Raw genomic sequence first — 20060 nt, forward strand, 5'->3', positions numbered from 1 at the left:
ATTAGTCTCAAATAATCTACAAATATATCTTCTTAACATTTTTGAAAATTTACATTTCAGATGAAAACTTTTGATTTCATGAAGAATTAATGACTGTTGAACTGCTCCTGTTGTTGCTGCTACTGTTTCTATTTTGAAAGACAAATTAAGATTTTTCTTTTTGAATTTTAAATGGTCTAGTAAATCAAAAGGAGGAACTGTGCCATAAAAGGGCTCTGCACAAACGAAATGTGGAAGCGTGGACTCACATGGGTGTTGTCTCTTAATGGCTGGATATGGCATAGCAGTTTTTTCCTCTCAAGCACCCTTGCTGACAGCTGCTCCAGTCCTGTGGTGGTCTGCCTTGTCTCACAGCTAAGCCTTCCAGACAGGTCATATTTTAGTTTCATCCCTTCCACAGTAACAGATAGTCCAACCAAAAATTTAGATTTTACATTTGTTCCTTGGCACCTTCTCTCAGGGTTTAAATGCTGGGGAGCTTCATGCCATCTCCACAGTGGCTGGCAGGAGAACCCAGGCCAGCCTTCTATGCAGGGTTCCAGTTCAGGGACCCTAGAAAAAGCAGTTACCTTGCCACTGTCTCCCTGGACTCCTTCCTACCAACTTTTCTAGAGAACAACTTCCTCCATTTCGTTATTAGGCTCTTTATAACGAGCAACACCTCTTTGGGCTTACTTCTCAAACATCTGATTGTCAGGATCAGCTACTGGAGTTTGCTCCAATTCTGTCTTCCAAGTAGCATCTCTTTCCAGGGCCCAGAAAATGACTGCAGAGTTCTTCCTTCTCTCTCTACAGCCCCACAAATTCCAGTCTAAACTCCTCTTAGACTTTACCATTATTGCTTCTGGAGTTTCACTGCCTCTGGCCTCCTCCTAGCTCAGAACAACCTGCTTCCGGGCTCAGGCTTCACTGATCCCAGGCAGTTAGTTCAGGACCCTCTGGTACTAGCTTTGGGTTTCTCTGCCTTTAGCAAAAGAGAGGTAATGAGCTCACTCTTGAGTCTCCTCCCTGGCCTTTTTCCTACGGGCATGTGTTCCGTCCTTTCTGAATGGCCAACTCTTCCCCAACTGGGTTTGATCACCAGATATGCCTAACATCCCTCCAGGTGCTACCAAATGGTCTAATTGTGCTCAGGTTCCTGTTAGTTCCTGGTTAACATGTGTGGAATTTATAATCCCCTGTGCAAAGCTATATATTTCCAGATAGGGTGACCAGATGTCCCGATTTTATTGGGACAGTCCTGATATTCAGGGATTTATCTTAGACAGGTGCCTATTACACCACCCACCCATCCTGATTTTTCACACTTGCTATCTGGTCACCCTATTTCCAGAGATGAGACATGAACAAGGCTCTAAATTAAAATGAAAAACATTCTGAACTTAATTTCTAGGGAAAAAAAGTAATGGGGGATAGATGACCTGAGTTGAGTGGGGATCAACTAAGGTCCCAATCCTGCAATCTTTAGTTGGGCAAAAATCCTTTTGGAGTTAAGACTGCAGGATTGGGCCTAAAGGAAAGAATGTTATTTCACGCTGAGAGTATTATAACTAAAGAAATGTTCGAGACATGAGGGGACTTAAAACTTTCTATGTTAACTGTTAAGTGTGTGTGTGGGTTGGGGCCAGGGGAGGAGCAGCTCCGGAATGGATTCCCAGAATGGTACCCTACAGATGCTTCTATTTGTCTAGAAATATAAAATGTGTTTAAATAAGTGTTAGCAGTCTCATTGGGTTACTTTCTTTATCACATAATATTTGTTTAGACTCCGTGCTTTTTCCTGAAAGAATTTTCTGAACCCATGTCCTTCAAATCCTTCATATCTATAGTCCCAAGGCCCCCAAACACACACACACACACACACACACACACACACACACACACAAAAAAATAATTTAAAAAGCAGTATGCCATCTCATCTGTAGTCTCTGTTCTCAAATAACAGACTGACTTTACCATCAAGAAGATTTGCCAGTATATATTAAAAGAGTGGGTATGTTGGCTGCACGCCAGTCAATAAAAAGAACATTCAAACATCCTGTATCTAGATAAAGATTTCAAATAATATGGGAAGAAGGAATAAACACAAATCTTATTAAAAAAAACACCATACCAGATTGTTTCATTTACATTGTAAGCACTGTAAATATGCACTTGTTACATAAATATATTAAAAAAAGACAACTAGTGACAAAAGAGTTATAAAAACATGTCTCCACTTATTTTAAAAGATGCTTCAATACGTTTGCTTCAGGCTTTACCAAAACTTGTATTTTTTTCTCTTTTCTTTTAGCATAAGGCATTTCAGTGGAACCTCAAACTAGAAAGCAATCCACTCACTAATAAAACATCATCACATACTGCCTTCCCATTTAGTTTGCTGTAAAAAAGAGAGTAAAAGAAAATCACACCAGGGACTTTCACAATGTAAACTCCCTGAACCATGCTCCCTTTCCTCTAACTAATAATATAATAGTACAGAGCCACAGGTAATTTAGAGTATGCCTAAAGAAGGGGGACACACATGGGAAGTAACCATAGGAATCGACTAGCTGTTCATTGGAAGGTTTTCAAAAATCAGTCGTGATGTCTCAGTTTTTAGTGCCCAACTTGAGACACTGTAGCCGGGAGGGGTGGTCCCCCTCTGAGGAGGACCCAGAGGGAGAAGCCTGGACTCTGCTCCCTGCTTCCAGGGGCACGTCCACAGACACCTTACATTGTTTTCATACAATGCTACACTCACCCTTTGAAAAAATCAGGCTCCTTCACTTTATCATATTCTAGACAACATAAAATTGAGGCATCTAGAATCACTCTTCAAGTCTTAGCCATGCCCTTTAGAGTTTGAAGTCTTTATTAGAAACTTCAATGTAGAGAGAGTCTCAGTTTATGGCAACTGCACCTGTATTTTCCCTCAGTGGGGCAGCAAGCGCACCCACTATCACGCTTCCAGCTTGCTCAGCCACTGCCTTTTTTGGGTGGAGACCCACGTCTCACTGCCTTCTAACAGAAGTATTTCCTGGCTGCACAGTTCCCTTTCTTTACTGTGTTATATTCAGCAGAGACAGGCTGTCCAAGCACATCTGCTTGCTTGCTCTTGAGAGATGGTTAAGAGGTGTAATTATTATAGTTATAAGGTACCCACACAGCACTTCTTATGTAAGCCTATTTTATCCTTAAAGTAAAACACGACAGAGAAAGCAAGTTAAAAACAATAAAGAAACTTACCCACATGCTAATAAGCTTACCAGAGAGTGCCCCCCGCCCAATACAAACAGACTGGTAGAAGCCATCATTCAACACTCCATCCATGGGGTTTTCTTTGTGCTCACAAGTTTGTTACTTCTTCAGCTCAGAACAAACACATTCATAACATGCTTAGTCCACCATCAATACAGTTCAGGAGTCTTTGATCTGGAGTTTCCAGGAGCATGTAATTAGTAGACTAGATTTTTCCTGCCCAGGGCATAGCTTCAAAAGGGTGGATTCAAAATGAGTAATTTGCATTCCCCAGGTACTTCCTGAGTAATACATTTTACAGGTATTGTTCCTAAAAGGCTTTTGAAGTTTTAATACCTTCCAGAGATTGCATTAGTCACTCTCCTGGAGAAAGTACATACATACAATAACACAGACAACTGCATTTTTAATACAATGGACCTCCATAGATGTTAAACCATATTGAATTAATTGTAACTTAATTCACTAAACTTTATCTTAATTCCATAAAGTTTGTTTGGATATTACGGGATACTGTTAGTCTGTCATAGATGGCAGTGAAAGTCTTATCAGCAAAACTATTAAAACCAACAGTCGAGGGGGAATTAGTATGAAATTTTGAGGAATATAGTAAGACCCATACACAAAATATATTAAAAGAAATAAAATTCATTAGAAGAAAAAAATACTTCATTGTCTTTTCCCTACTATTTTCTCTAATTTTTACGCTGTGAGCATTGCAAGCTGGTTTATGAAGTTACCCTGATAATGGAGTGGCTGGAAAATATCTGCCTAAGCAATGTCCCTCAGTAAGAGGACAAGATGGTACCCACTGGCAAAAATGGAGAAGGCATTAAAAAGTAGGATGAGGAAATGGAAATTAGGAAAAAAAGTAGTTTAAAATAGCTAGCTACTATGAGGTTTAAGAGACCAGTGAGTAGGTCAGTGGTAGTTTGTTACTTAACCTCCTTTAATGCCTGTGTACCAAAATGCCGTACCTCATAGAAAAGGTTTATGCCTATTTGTCCTGGGCAGTAAACAATTTAGTACTGTGCATTGTGATTTTTTTATACTGGCGCTAGATCCAGTAACAAAGAATCCATTGTATTTTAAAATTTGGGTTTTTTCCCTCTGAAATGCCCGATATCTGTACACTGATAGAATGCTCTAGTGTAAATTCTACCAGCGGGCATTTTCACTGAGTAAGGTCAGGAATAAGATCTAAGAACCCAATTCTGCATGTTATTAATGCATCTGAGGCAGTCCAATTGAAAGCCAGTAAGGTTATTCATATACCTAAAGTTAAGCACACACTTAAATACATTCCTAGAATCAAGGTCTTAGTTTTCAGTGATAGTGTAATTACATCTACAGCCTTGCTCTTTTGATATCTGAGACCGCCATTCTTTGGCTCAGATGTAAATGCAGTCAGGCTATCTTAAACATTCGAGCTGATTAATAGAATGTCTATTTGTAGGGTTACACATTTTATCAACTCAAAATAAGTATGTTCATTTACTAAGTTTATCACTGTTTTTCAGTGGCATGAATACATTTCAACTAGGTTTATATAAAAATGCTGAATTGCAAATCCTTTTCAAAGTGAATGAAGTGTTTATCATTTTGGTTTGTTCTACACTGATAATTTGATCAATTTGACTTAATGCATCTATTAAACAAATTATCCTGGTGTATTTGCATATGAAATGCCCTCAGACCTAAAGACACTAATACAAGCAATTAGTTCAGTATTTTTATCTTCAAATAGCACTGGGTTTCCACATAACAAGCTATCTAGGAAAACTTGATAGTTCAGTATATATTCTGTGAGGAAGAAAGGTGCATTTTCTCTATGCTTAAACAGTGTGAAAAAGGTCTTTTTATCTTGTCTGTGTACTCAGTGATGCTGCCCTGCTGTTGCACATCAGTGAATAACCAACAGTATGTCATTGACATTGTGGACCGTTTGTTGTAAACTTGCATTAAAAGCCCTTGTTTGGATTTTACTAGAGTAGTGTACAGGCAGAGAGAGTGGTTTAGCCTAAGGTGCATCAGTGCATGGAGTTTTGGCCACACAATTTATATTAACCTTAACAAGAATTGTGCAACTTAAAACTTCTTCCATGTGGTTTTGAAACTCGTTAGTGATTTCTAGTGAACTTTACTCACGTCATCACTTTGCTTCTCTTTTCAAATTAAAATAGTTTGTGGTCTGTCATTGATATATAGACAAATAATATATGCAATTCCATTAATGCTTCATTGTGAGTGTTAAAACAATGAGAGTTCTGTGGCACTTTAAAGACTAACATTTAATTTTAGCAGGCATAGGCTTTCTTGAGGCTCAGCTCACTTCATCAGATGCAGAGGTAGAAATGAGTGTTAACTCTCCTCTCATTATGCTAAGAATATACTTTGCAAGATCAGACTTACACTAACATCCAGCAAGTCAGGGAATCTGAAGCACATGAGAGAGAGATTTTGATAGGTTTTGGAACTTTCAAAAGGTTATAGATTCACTTACAAAGACCCACATGCTACTCTACAGGAATCCATCCACACCCAAAATGAATGCACAATGCACACCATAAGCATATTTTCAGAAAGATGTACTGAAATCAGCAGAGTAAATTTTCAAAACATTATGGTGTCATCTGCGTTAGCCTTTTAACTGAAAGCAAGCATATGCACAAAGATTTAAAAGTTAGCCATCCTAGCTTCATCTAGTTTCTCTTGTACATGCTTGTGATGGGGTAGACTACGTCTGGAGGCTCCCTGCTTGAGGCCTCATGGCCCCTCACCCCAGAAAAAGAGAGAAGTCCTCCAGGCAGCCTAAAGTGGCTGCTGGAACAACCAGTCAGGGGCCAGAAGGGCCGTATATAAAGGAAGCAGCAGAGGCAGAGGGGTCAGTTGCTGCCTGGAGCTTGAAGGAAGAGGATCAGATGCCTGGCTGGTTGGAAGAGCACTATGGCTAGTGCAGTGCAGGCTGATCCCAGGGAACTGAGCCCAGAACGTAGCCAGACCAGGCGAGGGGCCCTGCTGATATGGTTGAAGACTGAGCCCAGGGAGGGCTGCTGAAAGTACACCAACTGAAGGTACCAAGTTGGGCCCCTGTTGGGCTGTTAAAGGATGCAGTGCCTCCAGGAAGTAAGCATTGGTGCTATGATCATACTAGGGCCGTGAGGAAAAAACTAGAGACTGTGTAAGCTGAAAGAGGGGACAGTGTGTGTGACTTGGCTGGAGGGCTGAGTCACTGAAGAGCCACCAAAAGAACCAGTGGCAGGGTGGTGCTTGAGAGGCAGGTGCCACTCTGTTATAGGAGCTGAAAGAAAATCAAGCTCACACTCAACCTGAAAGAGGGGGTACCCATGAGAGGCGGGTGCCATCCCTGTTACATTGCTCCACAAATGTACATTTCCTTGAAAAACAAGTTCAATTTTAACAGAAAAATGTCACAAAATGGAATTAAGTTTAAGTTTTATCTCTGCACTACAGATTGATAGTTAGACTTGTCACTACAGTTGTCTTTCTTTTAAAGAAAGACAATCTGACCAAGGACACAGAAGGGGTCTCCTACAGGATGTCACGTTGAAGGGTAAGGTGAAAACCTGGACAGGGATACCAATTATGTGCTATGACCTAGGTGTTATGGCGATATGAATGTTAACACTTCTGGTGATCAGATTAGACTGACATCTGACACTGCCACAAATTTCTTATGTGACCTTGAAGAAGGCACCTTAAGGATGAAATCCTGGCCTGATGAAAGTCCACTGCAAAACTACCATTGACTTTAGTTGGGCCAGGATTTCACCCTTAATATATTGTAAATGTTGTAAATGTTAAGTTTTTTCCTGTCAATTAGCCAACCTGTGGCTCAGTTATATCTCATTGGTTCTCAAACTGGGAATTTCCACCCCTCAGGGAGTTGCATCGTGGTTATGTGGGGGTCGTGAACTGTAAGCAGCCCTAACCCAGCCAGGCACAGAGCTGTGAGCCTCCCTGCTTCCTTCCAGTGGAGGAACATGGAGGGGGAGCGAATGGCAATACAAAGATACTGCTCACACCTCCCAACGTTACTCTGCACACCCCTAGGGCATTGGGGGTGGGAGGGAGGGAGGATGAGGAGCAATGCCAGGGTTCCCTGCATCCAGGGCTGTGCTGTGAGGTGAGCATCAGGAGCTGCTGCTCTCCAGCCTCCCCTTACGCAGCCCAGGTGGGGAAAGTGATCTGGATGCAGGGATCCCTGCCATTGCTCCTTCCTCCCCCACCCCACAGTTTCTAGTGGAGCACAGAGGGACAGCTTTGAGAGGGGAGTGAGCAGCAATACTAGCTCTGTGCTTGCAGGTTGGTTTCTCCAGGTGAGTGCAGGAGGAGGGATGAAGGGGTTAGGAGCAAAGGGGGCACAATGCAGGGGTTAGGGGCAAAGGGGGAGTGGGAAGCCCCTGGGGGACAGCAGAGAAGGGTGGGGTGTCCATCAGGGCCACAGGGTTGCACTCGGAGGCTTGCTGTGTGAAAGGGGTCACCAACACAAAGTTTGAAAACAACTGATCTCTATAGAAATTGATGCTGCCACTATGATGGTAAGAATCATTACAAATATTGAGGAATAGAACTTTAGTCTGTGAATGCAAAGTCAGAACTATCATTGTCTTTGTCTGCTTACTTGTGAAGCATAATAAAACTTTACTTGGGAATCTAGTTTCTTTTCCCCCTTCCAATAACCCACTAACTCATTAAAAAAGTAATTGTTATTATTTAAATATCTATGCAATGCTGGCAGGTAAAAGAAGGTAATTTAATAGATGCCTAAAATACAGGCTAATTGTACTTAAAGGGATTTTGTGATTCAGAAGATTTGTCTATTAATATTTATAAGATAATACAATGTACCAAATTTGATAGTGTCGTGATTGCACAGGATCACAAAATACTTTAGGGGGAAAATCAGCTAGCTGAGGGAGTTGCATGGGTGAAAGTGACTTCTCAGACTGCATAGGATACTGAAGACAGAGCAGAGTAAGTAGGTAGGGAAAGAGGTGAATGAAGTTGAAGGGGTAGAGTTGATAGAATCAATTAAAAGTTCTGAAAACAGAAGCTATAATTTCATTGGGCTAGGTTGCGTCTTTAGACAAAGCCTTGAGCAAGGGGCGCTGCACACAAAGTTACAACACCCTACATGTAGTTCCAGTGTGACTTGAGATACATTTGAGGGTACACCTACACTAGAACTGCATATATAATTTCCAGCTTGGGTAGATACACACATGCTAGCTTTGAGTGATATTGCACACTAGAAATAGCCCTCATAACCTGTGGATCTTGAACCTGAGTCTGCAGGAATAGCCACACTCCAATCCTCCACCTAGCAGCCTACTGACAACCACTTACTTAGGACCCACAAAATCCAGCCCCAGTTTGAGGCTCAGAGTCCCAGAGCAGCCAGTAGGCCCCACTTAAGCCAGCAGCAAGAACAGGAAGCTGTCTGAACAACTGGGCTCTGGCTTGACTTCTGAGGGTCCTGACCTCTAGTTTGCCTCTGATCCCGTGGTATCGTGACCCAGTCTGACTCCCGACTTGTGGTTCTGATCTTCAAGTTTGGCTCCTGCTTCTGATTTCATGGTATCCTGACAAACCTGACTCTTTAATCCTGTCTTGCGATTGCAGACTCTGGCTCTGACCACTAGGTCTAGCTGCCTGGAACCCAGATGTGCCAATAACAATATAGCTGCAGTGGTGTGGGCAGGCAGACTTGTCTAGCTGCTAAAAGTACAATCCCATCCAAGACCCTAGGTACATATTTGGGCTGCTGGCCTGACCCACCACCCATACTGCTGCACTTACGCTGTTATTTTTAGCATGCTAGATCACATTTGCCCACCCAAGCTGGAAATTACACTTCTAGCTCTAGTGTGGATATACAAAGTCACAATTCCTTCTCTACTGCCTCCTAGTTTGGTGGGAGCAGTCGGGGGGTGGAGGGGTGAGTTGTGATTTGCAGTTGGCTTGGACAAGCATCAAAATTATGCCTAATATCCAATGCCATTTAAGGTAGTCCACACAGGAGTTCTTACTCCTTTGCATGGGTGCATTATGCTAAGTCAGTGGTTCTAAAACTTATTTGATCACATTCCCCTTCTTTGTGTCCGTAGTAGTTATGCTGTTCCCCTCCCGCCCCCTTCTGCACTCTTACTTGTGCACTGCTATTGGAGGTAATGCTGCCTTCAGAGCTGGATGCCCACCAGCAGCCACCCAGCTCTGAAGGTAGAGTGGTAGCTGATGACTAGGCACCCAGCTGTGAAGGCAGCATTGCCTCCAGCAGCAGCACACAAGTAAGGGTGGCAGTCCCACACCACCCCTACTTTTCCACTGCTGCAGCTGGTGGCCCCACCTTCAGAGCTGGATGCCTGGCCAGCAGCAGTGACTCTTTGACCACCCAGTTCTGACTGTGTGCAGTAAGTTTTGGGTTTGTTTGTTTTTTTTAAATGAAGGTAAGCCTTCTCACACACACACAGTTTGAGAATCTCTGCTCTAACAATAAGGTAAAGTGTGATGTGAAGTAGTTTCCTTTATCATAGGAAAACAGTCAAAATGGCTAGCTTTGACTTTTTTCTTCTCTGGACCCAGGTCAAAGGGGAAACAATGCAACATATCCTATTTGTTTCTTAACAATAGCCCTTTAGACTTCCTCTATGCATAGAGGAAGGGTTTTCCATCTTTTACTGTGTGGAAAAAGTCATTCCTTCCATGAATATCAGCAGTAGAAAGCAGTCTTGAAATAACAGAATTACCTCAGCTTGGCTGTAGGTAGAGTAGCATTAACACAAGCAAAACACCTGTGCTCATTTTTTCAGCAAAATTATTTTAGGATGGTCTGAAGGAGAACTCTGAGCTCAAACACCCTGAGCTCCAAGAAAATTTGTATCTGGAGCCGAATCCAAGTTCTGGGGCTTGGATTCATCTGTTTCAGAAGCTTCATTTTCTATCATTCTTTGCAAGTGAGAACAGGTTTGTCTTCTGCTGCAGACTGTATCCACTTGATTACTGCTGCTATTAAACCACCTGCCTTCTTGATGAAGCAATGGAAAAGGAAATCACCTAATTAAACATTTGGTCTCCTCTTTTATAGATGAAACCATATTTAATACCCATGCATGGCAAAAAAAAAAAACTTAGTCTCCCCCCCCGACCTGTTCCCACAAGTAGCCACATGCTAGAATTAAGTGAGCAGTAAATTTAGAATCAAGAAATGGACATATTATCGGCCACAATGTACACCATCTGTACATAACTTGCTTCAGGAGGTCATTGACTCAAACACTGTCTGGATTTTCATGGCAACTAACACCATTTAGGTATAAATTCATAATTATTAAATCATGTTCATTTAACTGATCACCAATGAAGACCAGGGATTTTATAGGGAGAAAATTTCACTCTTCCCTGAGTATTAGGTGTTGGGCAATGCTGAGGGGAGAATGCCAAACCAGAGTGACCAATAGTCTTGATGTGCTACTAAAACCTCTGAATTCTTAGGATGATGTTCACACACTGTTAATGTACTTATCTTTGTTATGCATCCAGACAATCTGGATAGCTGAGCCCCTGAATGTTTGTTTTTGAAAAGAAAAAACAGGCCTATTGCTAGCCTCCTTAGATGTAAGTTTAGTATTGTTTTTCTTTGCCTAATGAAATGTTTGGCAATGGGGAAATGTTGTGATGACTTCTAAAATTATTACTCTTTATTGGGTGACTTTAAGAGCAAATTAAAAATGGAAATGGCATGCTATCAAACAAACACATTTGCTGTTGCCAGAATGCCAGTGTTTGGGGACAGACAGACTAAAAAGAAGCTTTTGCAGTTTTTATAAAAACAAAACTAAACACTCCGAACCAAATCTGTTTCAGCAGTTTCATTATTCATTAATGGTGGTATCCTGTCATCTCTGAAACATGGTTATACATCTAGTTACTATGAGTCCTCTTTAGAGTTTCATCTTAAAATTTCTATACACACCTCAAGATAATCTATATATAATATTACTCTTACTGAGATCTCAAAGAAGAAACATTTTTTATATACTGACATTCCATCTGAACGATCATAAAATATAAATTGGATTTTGTGGCATATACATGAATAATACCTGATTGTGTTTTAAACAGACATTTATTCTAGCCAATCCAGCACACAGAGCCGGTACAAATTAACCTTTTTCCCCCCCAATAAATTGGTTTTCTGGACAGATCATTTCCAGTTGACAGGTTGGTCAATTAATATTTATTTAAAATCACCAGCTACAAAATATTTCATCTTATTTACATACATAAGATGAGCAAAATGATTCCTATCCATCTTACAAAAAAACAAGTATTTTTCCAGTCCTTTTGCAATAGCCTGTGTACTTCTATAAGCAGAAGGGAGAAAAAACAAATGGGCGGCCATGTGATCTGGAATGGGATAGCAGCTGCTCTCCCTGGCATTTTCCCCACAACAATATTTCTATTTTCAATTAGAAATCAGATTACAAATTAATGCCACTTGAAGCATTAACACCCCCAGAATTCCTTCTGCAAGTGATCATCCAATGGCAGCACAGCATTCACAGAAGATGGGTCCAGCAAAGTTGCTGTGCTGGGTGGCCCATACTCTGCAGATCTGTAAGTTCAAGAGGACAAAATCCCTGCCTATTCAAAAATGTCAAATTCTGCCTCTTCTCATTTCATTCCAGTGGGGAAAAACTTCAGAGATATTTCCATGATTTCAGAGAGAAATCACATGCAGGGGAAAATACAGTGCTCATTGAACAACTTTCCAATACAACTGACTTGGGTGTGTGTTTGCCTTTGTACATGTAATGGAGTGCTAAGATTTGCAAACTTATCTCTTATATAGTTGCAAAGTGTAAAACATTACCCATACATTTTTCCTGAAAGTTTGGGCTTTTTTAGATAGATTTAAAAATATCCAGACCAAGTGGATAACTGCAAGTCCTAAAACACAAGTACACTTTCACAATTACACAATAAAACAAGGTTCACAATATCACATCTGGGCTTTCACTTCACTTCAGTTTGTTCTTAGTGCTCATTGACTGACTGTCTATGCCCCACCCCTTATGTACCTGCAAGGGCATGACTGACAACATTCTAGGAGGTTTGAGGAAAATGTAGTTTTCAGAAAATCTGAAAGATTCGATGAGTTTCTACCAAGGTCCAGAACATTCTAGGAGATTAGTGAAAAATGAATCCACATATGGAATTCCTGAAACGTTTTACTTCAAACATTCTATTTTCCCTTTTGTAATTAACAGCAAAAACAGCACCCCTAGTTGGTTCCACCAGCACTTGCACTAGAAAGTTTTCCCCAACACTCTCCAAAAACTTCCTGGATTGTTTATGCACTGCTCTGTTGCTCTCCCAGCAGATGCCAAGGTGATTGAAATCCTCCATGAGAACCAGGCCCTGGGCTCTGGAAACTTCCGTCAGTTGTCTGAAGAAAGCCTCATCTACCTCACCCTGCTGGTCTGGTGGTCTATAGGAGACGCCCACCATGACATCACCCTTGTTGCTCTTGCTTATGCATTGTGCCTTCTATCATGTCTCTGTCTATTTGCATTGGTGGTTAAATGGCATATTTCATTTCTGCTTAAATCTCTTGCTAACTTAATTTTGATCTGCTTTTTGGCCTCTTTCCTGTGTATTTTATTTCCTGTTGCAATCAAGTGATTCTTTCAACATGCAATATAGTGTACAGTAGTTTCATCTTGCAGTTACGTTTGTACATTAAAATACATTATGGTGCTGATGAAACTTTTTGCATGATTTGTTTTATGGTGGGACAAAGTACTCTAATTATGCAGAATGTTTCCAAAGTCCTGTGGAAAATAAGCTTTCTGCTGAAAGCCTCCCATTGGAGCTCTCCTATGTGTTTCCCCCCCAGGTACTGAATCATGGTAGGTCTTTTTTTTTTTATTCCAGACAAAACAAAACAAAACACCCAGAAATGGACAAGCTATAGTTTAAAAAAAAAAATTGATAATGTAGATTGTTAAAGTATAAAATTAAAGATGCAAAGAATGACTTGTCACAAGCTCTGATGTTCAGTTACACTATTGCACCCTTAAACTTTTCCAGAACAATCCTTGAAGATTTCAGTTTAATCTGCATTTCTCCCACACTTCTCTGTAAAAATCAAATCAAGTAGAACAGTTCCCCAAAATGCCCCTACTTCTAAATTAACCTCCAAATAGTTTATATTAAGAACTAGAAAATAAAGGTATGTTTTAGTTGGCTCAATCTCTCTTAGTCCGTTACATAGTATTTGAAGACCAATGTGTCACCTGTGCTTAGTTACTGGTGCTCAATGGGTGATTAAAATCTAGGTGTGCAAGACCCATTCTATAAAGTAACTACTCAGAATAGGCTATTATTCAAGGGTCTTCAGAAATTAAATATGAGCTCTAGTAAGAATGCTTTCACTTCTAACTACTTGACAGTCACTTTCTTACTCTGATTTGTGCATGCTATTCAAATATGGGTGCTAATTGTGCATGCCATTTATTATGCTGGGAGCAAAATTTTCTTGGTGTAAGTTGCATCTACAAACTGGGAAGGTGGGTCTTTTGAAAACCTCACCCAAAAGTATCTTAAATAAAACAGAAGAACACAGTGGACTTATTTTCAAGGTGGCTAATCAAATATGGAATGGCTGTTTACATAATTGGTCCAGTTGTCTAATCTACTTTTGGGATTAGTGTAGCTGCACTGATTATTAAGTACAAATATAAATTAGATGTTCTATTTAGGTGCTAGCTTTTAGGCTGTCTATTTTGTGGGGGTGCAAAGGACAACAGAAAAAACAATGGAAAATGAAATAGAGCAATCATTTGTAATAAGTGGGTCATCATCATCATACTTTTACTTGAGAATAGGATGGAACATCTAGAGTTTTAAGCATGCTTGTGGACAGCAGTACTCAGTGGAGGTGAGCAAAATTTTTTGGATTAATAATTTATTCCGCCCCCCCCCCCCCCTTCCAAAAAATGTAGTTTCGCATTGACAAACTTCACAAATAAGGGTTGAATTCAGTGAATTGTTTCAGACAAAAATATATGAAAAAGTTGAAACATTTTGTTTAACATTTTTTAAATGAAACATTTTGACTTTTTGCTTTGAAATGTTTAGAAATCTAGCTAGATATATTTAAAAAAAAAAAAAAACCTCAAAACAGACCAAAATGAAACACAAACAGAAGATTGGGTTGAACAAAACATTTCCTTCAATGCAAAACAAATTAACCCTCCCCCCCCCAATTTTTTTTGGGTTCAGATATTGACCCCCTCCCCGATCAATTATTTACTCAGCTGCAGTACTCAGTGCAAGAATATTAGTCCAGAACAGGTTACATACGGGAAATATCAATGTATAGAGCTGATTCTTTATTGACTTTTGCTTTATGAAGTCATTTACAAAGTGAGTGAAAAATGCTAGCAACTCTAAATTTTAGTAGGCAAAAGAATGCCACTTTCACACCATGTACCCTACACTCTTCAATCCTTTGAACAACATGCAAACATGCAGGAAACTATCAGACTAACAAACAAGCCAAAAAGCTGAACAAAAATAACTTGAGCGCCAACCAGAGATTTTACTCTTAAAAAGGAAGAAGAAACTGGAGACTTCACTATTGCATGGCAGGTGCTCAGATACCATGGTACCCATGTAAAATCCTAAGACTGATCCATAGGTAGTATTATATACTCATATTGCATTCCCCTTGCACAAGTGCAAATGACCAGAGAAGACACAAAGCAGTTGATGATCAAGTCCGTGTCACCTTTTGGCCACTAAACAATATCCCCAATTCTATATTTCTATATAATGCTTGATGCTAGTAATTTCTTTTTTTCAAGTTAATTTTTCTATGACTCTAGGGTGCTTAAATAAAAGCATGTAACAATTATGATTGGTCTCATTCTGTTCTCAGATGCATACTATCAAATGTCTATTTTCAAAATATTTGGGAGCTTGAAATAGAAATATGTAATATTATAACAGTTAATAATTCCAGATAAAACTTCAAGCTCTTTGTTTCTTATGGAGAATCATAAAGGGTGAAGGACATGGGAAAGAATAACATTTATAGAACTAGGCAAATAAAATGTTTGGGGAAGAAGGGAATCCAGAATTGCAAGGAGAGGTTGCATTGGATTATTATTTTTATTTAATCTTTGGCACTAGCAACATGTGCAGCCTTGTAAACCAAAATAAGATGTTACCTGTCCCAAAGAGCATACAGTCCAAGACCTCAGTCCTCCATTGACTCCATAAGGAAGGAACCCCATGAGTCAATGGTAAAATCAAAACCTAAAAGACAGAAAAGTCAGGACAGATGGGGAAACTCAGGAATCAACTGGGTATCTCTTTTGAGATAGAGATGGTTGTTTATTCACAACATGTGAGTAGAACAAAAGAAGAGGATATTGAAGAAAGACTTGAATGAGGATACAGATGTGTCTTGGCAATCTGGGATGGTGTATGATTTTCATACCCAGGAGATAGCACAGAAGAAGGGATGGAGATAGGAATGGGAGAAGGAGACTAATAAAGCATCATTGAAAATGATATTGTAGAAGGTAAAAATGTGGGCTGCAGTTTTGAATGCTGCATGAGCCCTTCCTAATATAACGAACCTTCTGGCTCATTATTGGGTACCTTTCCCCACCCAGAAAGTGCTGACTAGGTTGGCTGGCTGCAGTGTGCTAACAAAGTGCATTTTGTTCCCCAGTTCAACATCCAGCCAATAGAGAGCTCCATAATACCGAGAGTATGAGGAAAGGAAACCTACTGAGGTAGGAGGGATTTGAGCTGGAAGAGAGACAGAGTTTGCATGTGAGCAGGAGCAGCAGGCCAGAGGCAACAGCCTGGAAGTTATCTACACAAGAGAGGCTAGTGAACAGGCAGCCTGAGAGCTGGGACTGGAAAGCTGAAAGTCAGGCACAGAAGCAGCCTGTGCAGCAGCAGCAGAATGGTGCAATTGCCTGCAAAGAGGATGCATGGAACAGTCGCACATGTGGAGGGCATGACAGTGCCTAGAGGCTCCAAGACGACTATGGACAAAGAACTGAGCACTGTCTTGGTGAATCTGCGGGCCAGGGCTTCATTGCCTCTGTGGGAAGGGCAGGAAAGGGGTATTCAAGGCACTAGGCCTGAGGATCGCCATGGGGTAATGTCACCTTGATAGCCTGCATTGGACTGTCACTAGGGTCTGGGTTAGGAACTACTGGGTTGATCTCTGTGGTAACTGTTAACATTATTATGCCTAGAGCAGGGGTTCTCAAACTGGGGTAGTGACTCCTTAGGTGGTTGTGAGGTTATTATGGTGGAAGGGGGGGTCGTGAGCCGTCAGCCTCTGCACATGCTGGTAAGGATGGCATGGCATGGGGGTGGGGGTCCTCACTATTTTGGGAGGGTCAACACAACCTGACATATTTTCAAAGGGAGTCCCAACAAAAAAAGTTTGAGAACCCCTGGCCTAGGAGTATTATGCCTTTATTTTCTGCTAGCCTTAGCAAAGTTGCTCTCTGTTATGTCAAGGATGTGAGCATTAATGGGGACTCACCAAGAATTAGATCCTACAGTCTAGTGTTTGGAGTGCCTACAGCACTCCACAGAGCAGGCTACCAGGCACCTACATGAGACAGTTGTATCACAACGCTCCCAGTGACACCATATACTGGTGTTAGTTACACTATTTTTCCAGGTATTGATCAAGCCTACTTTTGCATAGTTTGAGTCTGTAAGCCAGACCAGTAAACCAAAGATATTTTGTTCCCACATTCAATGAAGTTGAGAGAAATTGACAGCAATCAAAAAAGTAGATTTCTTTGAAGAACACAAAGACCAGGCCCCCAGGAAAAGCATCAGATGTATAAAAATCATTAGAAGCAGGCATTTCTGTGATGGAGAAGCAAAAAGCAGAGAATTTAAACTATTCTCTGGTAGTCACCTTCCAAAGTAAGGCCCTAAATGGATTGGATTTTTAAAAATACATAAGAAAAATAGGAAAATCAGGTCCATTTAGACCAGTAAGGCCATCTGTTACCATCATCCAGCTGGCTACCCTCTAAAATAAAAGTTATTGTGACTTCCATAATTTAATCATCTCAGGATGCACTTATACTGGTACAGCTGCAATATCATTATTTTAGTTTGTTATACCATTAACTTTAAAATTTTATTTACCACAGGTGAAAAATTGAAAAGCCAAGGAATTACTGTTGCAGAGGACAAATGATGTTAAGCAGTGTTCTCCCTGTATAAGAGACCTAAACTATTTATTGTAATGGGAGTGGCACAAAAAAGCCATAGTCAAAGTACAGCTTTACTCTAAGAGAAGTAAGTGTGTAAAAAAAAAATAAATAAAGCTGGTCAGAAATTTTCTGATGCTTTTCTGTCAGAAAATTCTGATTAACTGAATTTGAAATGAGTTGAACATGAATGTGTTGATTTCAACAACTCTTCCAACAAGATACACACAGGTACTTTATTTGACTCTATGCTTTCTATCACATATAGTGGCACTCACCCATCACTGTGAACTACACTGTCCTGCCTATATATTTTGTACTGTGCTATTACTGCATCCCATTGATTATCACCATTTCACCAAATTTCTGTAGTGCCTTTTATATCAATAGCCTCATTTAATGCCACACACTCTAGTTTACTCATCTTAGCACTTAGAATTCTCATATTTGTATATAAGAACTTGTAAATTTTGTCAACATTCAGTTGCTTGCCTTCATGTGTTATAGTTAAATGGGACTGTTATGTTTGGCTGCTCCTTGCTAGCTCCTACCTATGTTTTACCAACTTCTTTCCTGTCCTTTTTACTGAGATATAGAGTTCCTCCTTTAATAAGCTCATCCCCAAAGGATGTCTCCCCTTGAACTGTACATTCCTCCGCACCTGTCACCTTTCCCCCAGCTGCTGATTTAAAAAATTCTCTACAACCTTTTTAATTTTACATGCCAGCAATCTGGTTCTGTTTTGGTTTGGTTACAGCACATCCTTCCTCTATGGGCTCCTCCTTTCCCAAAAGGTTCCCCAGCTCCTAATAAATGTACACCATCTGAACACCATCATCTCATCTATGCATTGAGACCTTGCCATTCTGCCTTTCTAACTAGCCCTGCACGTGGAACTGGAAACATTTCAGATACTGCTACCAAGGAAGTCCTGGACTTTAATCCCTTACATAGCAACCTAAATTTGGCCCCCAGGACCTCTCTGCTACCTTTCCCTATGTCATTGGTACCTACATGTACCATGACCACCAACTATTCCCCAGCATTGTATACAAGTCTGTCTAGATGCTTCAAGAGGTCTGCAACCTTTACACTTGGCAGGCAATTTATCCTGCAGTTCTAATGGTTACCACAAACCCAACTGTCTATGTTGGCCGGTGAGAAGGGCTGCAAGAACAGGATGACTCAGAGGTGGCATAAGTAGCAACAGCGACTTTTTTTGAAGCAGGGTGTCCACTAGTTCCACCTCCCAGTGCCAGGGAGTGAGCCCTGAGTCTAGGCCAGGTGTGTACATACATACTCATTTACATGCATCTTGGCCCTCCCTGAGGAAGGTAGTGTGCCCCTGTATTTTTACCTTATAAGGTCTTATCTTATACATACACTTAAACCGTCCCAAATGTTATTTACCTTTTTATGCTGACGTTCTGGGCTTGAGTTCCTAACCACAAACATGCAGTGGAAAGGGCACTTCCCTTGGCCTCTAGCAGGACCATTGGCTGGATATTGGTACTACCCCGATCACTGGCCTACAGTCTATATTTCCCTATTATTATTGCTACTACTACTACCTGGGTCTTCCTAGTAACTGATATTTCCTCCCCAGCACAGCTGTCAGACTGAGAATGGGACTGATCTACAATGTCCTTGGAAGTCCTCTCTGTGTACCTCTCTATCCCCCTTAGCTTGTGCAGTTCAGCATTGCAGGCTCTGAGCTGTTTGTTTCACTTGCACACACGTCACCTGCCCACGAAGCAGGTAATTGTACATTCTACATACAATGAAATAAACTGCATGGCCCCTGCTCTGCTACCAGACTTATGCCTGCATTATTATTATACTTGCACAGCTTTTTATTTTTGTTTTGAAGGGGAGAGATTGGCTTAAATTAGGAGGACATTTATTACATGTATCTGCTTCTTGCACTCTCTCTCTAAACCTCTCCTGTTTGCTAAGGAACTGGCTTTTAAAACTTTTCTTATCCCTGAGTTAAACCCACTCCCTTGTCATGGGAACCTAAAGAGGTCAAGGATGAAAGGATAGTAGACTATGGACTCATAAGTAAGCTCTCATCCTAGCATGGCAAGCCATTTGGCTCAGCACACAGCCCCCTAAACAAACCACACTATCATCCTCAAGCAAGCACACAAGAAAGAAATTAATAGACAAACTCACCCCAAGGATCATGTAGTCTCTCCTCCTTCATCTGGAGAATTCCCTCACAAAATTACCCATTTTCTGTTCCTGTTCACCAGCAATAAAGATTCTGTTGTGCAGATCAGGCCTTCTGCTACAGTTGTTGTAGATTATGTTTTCAGATTATGACCTCAGTGACTACACCTGTGCAACTGACTTCAGTGTGTTTGCACAGATGTAGCTAATTTGAAATTAAATAAACAATTCTGCTGGTGCCAAAAAAAAAAAAAAAAAAAAAGAAAGAAAACAAATGATTTCTCAGTCTTAGTTCTGCTGTATTAACAAGAGGAAAAGCCCATGGAAACTTATTTTTTGTCACTGAAGGCAGTAGAT

The 20060-nt window shown here is 40.6% G+C and overlaps 1 long non-coding RNA gene across 1 annotated transcript in view; it reads right to left on the reverse strand.

The window, feature by feature from the left end:
• LOC137141630 (uncharacterized) overlaps window positions 1-19836 on the reverse strand; it is a 124358-nt gene extending 104522 nt beyond the window's left edge. The window contains exon 1 of the long non-coding RNA XR_010916684.1: window positions 19707-19836. This is a non-coding gene — a long non-coding RNA (uncharacterized lncRNA). The remainder of the gene's footprint in view (window positions 1-19706) is intronic.
• Between the last annotated feature and the right edge of the window lie 224 nt (window positions 19837-20060).

This window comes from Emydura macquarii, unplaced genomic scaffold (assembly GCF_026122565.2).
Source record: "Emydura macquarii macquarii isolate MOO-44397 ecotype Brisbane River unplaced genomic scaffold, CSIRO-AGI_Emac_v2 contig_3108, whole genome shotgun sequence".
NCBI lineage: Eukaryota > Metazoa > Chordata > Testudines > Chelidae > Emydura > Emydura macquarii.